Below are 5,000 nucleotides of genomic sequence, written 5' to 3' on the forward strand. Positions count from 1 at the left end.
AAGGAATGTGTCATTTGCAGAAGACTCTTACCTTGTTCAGAACCTTTATTTATTCCCAGGATTTGGCATTAGCATAAGGCTCTTGTCCCGTCTGTTGTCTGTATTGATTTCCAGAATTCGTTTTTAGCAAAAGGTCTCTCCTATCTTGAATCTATCTGCATTTATTTTCGGATTTCGGCAGTTGCTCAAGTCTCGTGCCCTGCCTAGAATCTGTGTTTATTTCCAGAATTCATCTTCAGTGGAATTCTCTTGTTCTGTCAAAAATACATTCTTATTTCCAGAATTCGGCACTTGAAGACTCATCCTGTGTAGAATCTGTATGTTTCCCGAATTTACCATCAGCAGAAGACGCTGACCCTGTCTATGACTAGCACTGGTTTTATTTCCGGAATTCGTCATTTGCGTAAGACTCTTATCCTGTCAGCAATATGCATTGATCTCGCGAATTCATCACCAACAGAAGACCCCCCCCCCCACCCTCCACCACCACCACCACCACACCCCCTCTTCCTCTTCCCTTCCCTCCTCCCTGGCCCCATCCTCTCCCAGTTACTTACCCTTCAGTCTGCATTATTTTTACCCCCCTCAACCCCCACCGTCACCCCCACCCTTCCCCCTTCTTCTTGACGTGTGTCACCTTTACTTACCCGAATGTAGGAGACAGCGCTTTTAGGTCTGGCTCGCTGTGTGCTGGTCTGAGAAGCAGATTATCTCGTTAAACTAAGCCTTGCTGGTTTTTTTTTAGAGGGGATGGCGGGGTGGGGGTTGGGGGGGGGGGCCTGTGTAGTCCACAGGCTGCTTTCCACGGAGTCGCCGGTTTCAATCCTCAACTCGACAGTGATGACAATCCAAGGCGTCAGCTGGTGTTGGTCTTCATATATCAGGATGCTGGGTCTTATTCGCTCTGTTATACACACACACACACACACACACACACACACACACACACACACACACGTACGCAAGAACGCACGCACACACACACACACACACACACACACACACACACACACACTGAAACGTAATCTTTACATGTATTGCTAGAACATGGACACAGAAACAAATAGACAGAGAGTGAGGGGTAAGAAAGGAAAGAGAGTATGTACACACACACACACACACACACACACACACACACACACACACACACATATATATATATATATATATATATATATATATTTCTATCTATATAAGTAAAAAATAAGTTAAAAATAAGTTAAAAAATGTATATATATATATATATATATATATGTGTGTGTGTGTGTGTGTGTGTGTGTGTGTGTGTGTGTGTGGTCGTTGTTATTGTTGTTGTAGATTGTGGTGGCGGCGGTGGTTTCACGAATTGCTTATTTCCATTTAGCCCCTCTTTCTGGCGAAGCGAATGCATAAAAGAAGCAACAACAACAACAACAACAAAAAAAGCATTGATTAATAAATCAATTGATAAAGAATTCTCTCTCTCTCTCGCTCGCTCGCTCGCTCTCTTCTCTGTCATATAATTCTTCTTCTCAAAGCTGATTGAGAGGAATGCTATTAAAGCAGCGTGAAGAAGTTGCATGCTAGAAAGAGACCGTAGCAACAAAACGGAACACGTCTCTTTCAAATAAAGACGAAATCCCTTGACTGAAAACGATGTCACTTACATGCAAGCCTACAATGCATTGTAGCCTTCAACTATAATAGCACAGAGAGGGAGAGAGCTATCTAATGTGAAATGTACAACAGTGTGTGTGCGTGCGTGTGTGTGTGTGTGTGTGTGTGTGTGTGTGTGTGTGTGTGTGTGTGTGTGAGAGAGAGAGAGAGAGAGAGAGAGAGAGAGAGATCTCGCATCGTCAGGGAGAGAGAATGAGAGAGAGAGAGAGAGGGGGGGGGGGGGGTGGAGGGAGAGAGGCGGAAAGAACAGCTGTCTCAGTTTGCAATAGTTATGAGTCTGTGCAGAAATGGATGGACTCATCTGATCGGACTCTCAGGCTCCGACTTAAAGCTGCCTTCACACCCAAACGCTACAAAGATATAATAATAATAATAATATTAATAAACGCTACAAAGATAATAGAAATAAATAAATAAACAAACAAAAAGAAAAAAAATAGATAAATACATACATAAATAATGATAATGATGATAATAGTAATAATAATGATAATGATGATAATGATAACAATGATAATAATAATGATAATAACGAAGCTTTATTTTCCTATCATGAAAACAAAAGGAAGACTATACAATAAAAGAAGGACATAAAGGTGGACACGGAGAGAGAGTAAAAGAAAATAACTCAGCAGGGGGCAGAATGTAGCCGCTTTGTTCCACGAATGAAAAGAAAAGATAGGGGGGGGACTCGAAAGAGCAGAGTGAAAGAAAGAATCTGTCAACTGAGCTCCGGAAATAGGAGTTCGAGAAAAGAAGGTGAGGAAGAAAGAAAGAAAGAAAGAAAGAAAGGATTTAGATTAAGAGAAGGGACGAATTTATCAATTGTGTTCCAGAAATTGAAGGAGAAAAGAAGATAGAAAAGAAAGGGAGGGAAGGAAGGAAGGAAAGAAAGAATTCGGAGAGCCTACTTTGTTCCAAACAATTTGGACAGCCTGCCTTGTTCCAAAGTTAGGCCCCATAACAAGTTGCGAATGTTTCAGTTTCAGTTTCAGTAGCTCAAGGAGGCGTCACTGCGCTCGGACAAATCCATATACGCTACACCACATCTGCCAAGCAGATGCCTGACCAGCAGCGTAACCCAACGCGCTTAGTCAGGCCTTGAGAAAAAAAAAAGAAAAAGAAAAAGATAAGCTTACATAAATAAATAAATAATAATTATGATATTAAAAAAGGTAGTAGTGATGAAAATAATAAAATAATAATAATAATAATAATAATAATAAATAAATTATTAAATAAATAAGACAACAATGATGATAAATAAGCAAATAAATGTAAAACATGAAGACACACATTCACACATACACCCACACATGCATAACAGATATGCGCCAAACACACAGTTTCACAGATATGAAAGCAAAGTCAAATACATATAAACGTACATGAGCTCCAACACACACACAGTTGCGAATGATAGTGCTGAACTCTGTGTAGTAGCCTATTAATCGGCATGGATTCACAAAAAAAAAAAAAACATCCAGAAGACGCCTTAGGACACAACCACTGTATTAGAACAGAATAGAATATTTTAATTGTCGTAAAACCTGAAGGTTTATAAGACACAATAAATCATAAACATGAGCCAGTGTATTTTGTAACTGGAAGGATTTATCGGGTTTGTTCTCATTCGGATGACAACCAGTTGTCTTTGTATTCTTTGTCAGATAAAAGAGGCCTAGTGGTAACGCGTCCACCAAGGAAGCGAGAGAATTTAAAAGCACGGGATGGAATCGCACACTCGCCAGTAGGCATATTCCCCCACACACACCTCTTCCACTATACACCTTTAGTGGTAGTGTGGTCGCTGTAGTCACTCGGATGAGACGACAAACCATGATTCCGTGTGTAACGTGCACTTAGCACGCGTACAAGAACCCACTGTGACAAAAAAAAGCCGTCCTTGCCGAAGTTCTGTAGAAAAATCCATTTTGATAAAAGAAACAAATTTAATAACCTTTCAGGCAGAAAAAAAATGGTGGCGCTGCACAGAAGTGACATGCGCTCCCTGGGGTCAGCAATTTCACACACAGAAACCTGTTGTGATAAAGAGTATTACAATACAATACAATACAATACAATACAATTTCAGGGTACATCATCTGAACAGCGAAACCAGTGTCAAACACTTGGTTTTTCGGTGTTAACTTTACGACACAGGCTAAAGCTGCGTCGGCGTGACGTAATTTACAGTGTTGACGTGCAATTGTGACGTGAAAGTCGCATGACTTGAAAAGTTGAAAAGGTTTTGTTGGTGTAAACTGATTAGGGTTTGGTTGTCGTCATTGTTGATGTTGTTATTCTTGTTTAATTTTGCTGTTGTTGTTGTGTTTTTCCAGGAGAGTTGCATATCTTTCTGAAGTAAATTGTGTCCCTGCCTTCTGGAGATTCTAGCTTTAATAAGATATCCTCCTCGCTATCGGTTTTTTGTAGTTGTTTTGTTGCTGTTGTTGTTGTTGTTTTGTCCTTGATGCGTCTTTCAGGTCCTTCCAGTCGTCTCTATTCTAAAGCTCCTCCTGTGTGCTATGGGGTTGTTTCTGGACTTGATGACAGCTGAGCACTGATGATTGTGTATGTGTTTTTCTTGTGTGTGTGTGTGTGTGTGTGTGTGTGTGTGTTGTTTTTAGGGAAGGGGTGTGCAGATGTATATGTTTTTGTTGCAGGTTAATGTGTCGGTCTATGATTATGCACTTTAAAAAAATTCACTGTTGAAAAATGTTGCAGGATGATTCTGTGTGTTGATTCGGGGGGGGGGGGGGGGGGGCTTAGTTGGAATTTTCTTTTCTAGTGTTTTCTTTATTACTTAATTAAGTAAGTAAGTTATTTATCTATCTACTTCTTTATCTATTCATTCATTCATCTTTATGTTGTCGTTGTTGTTGCTGAATGGGTTCTGTTTTTCATGTTTCACGTTCGGTTCTTTGTTACGCCATTTCCATAGAACTGGCAATACTCTCAACGCTATGAAAATTTAGCGCTTGCTTGTACAACACAGCCCTAACACTCAGTTGCTTTTAGTTTAACTCACTCAGTACGGCCAGTCCTCTCTTCTCCTCTACACAGACCCCTCCGATGTCCAGTGGGTGTCTCAATGACCCAACCTTTAGCTTCCGTCGTCAGAATTGTGGTATTCTTTTGTCAACATTCACGTCTTCAGTATAAGAGCCTTCCGCTTGCAATATTTTGATGATGGTAATTGGGGTGAAACGCTGTTAACGTCTTCTCTTTCGCCGTTCGTATGGAGAGAGTTAATATCAGTTTCTCATGCAGACGTCATGGCATTTTGACAGATCTATAAATGTACGCTACTCTACATCTGCTAGGCAGATGCCTGACCTAGC

At 40.6% G+C, this 5,000-nt stretch overlaps 1 protein-coding gene across 1 annotated transcript in view; it reads left to right on the forward strand.

Annotated features, from left to right (window-relative positions):
• The window catches only part of LOC143297261 (lachesin-like), a 334,679-nt gene that overhangs the window by 319,268 nt on the left and 10,411 nt on the right, over window positions 1-5,000 (forward strand). The gene's annotated exons all lie outside the window — the stretch shown is intronic.

This window comes from Babylonia areolata, chromosome 22 (genome assembly GCF_041734735.1).
Source record: "Babylonia areolata isolate BAREFJ2019XMU chromosome 22, ASM4173473v1, whole genome shotgun sequence".
In the NCBI taxonomy this organism is placed as follows: Eukaryota; Metazoa; Mollusca; class Gastropoda; order Neogastropoda; family Buccinidae; genus Babylonia; species Babylonia areolata.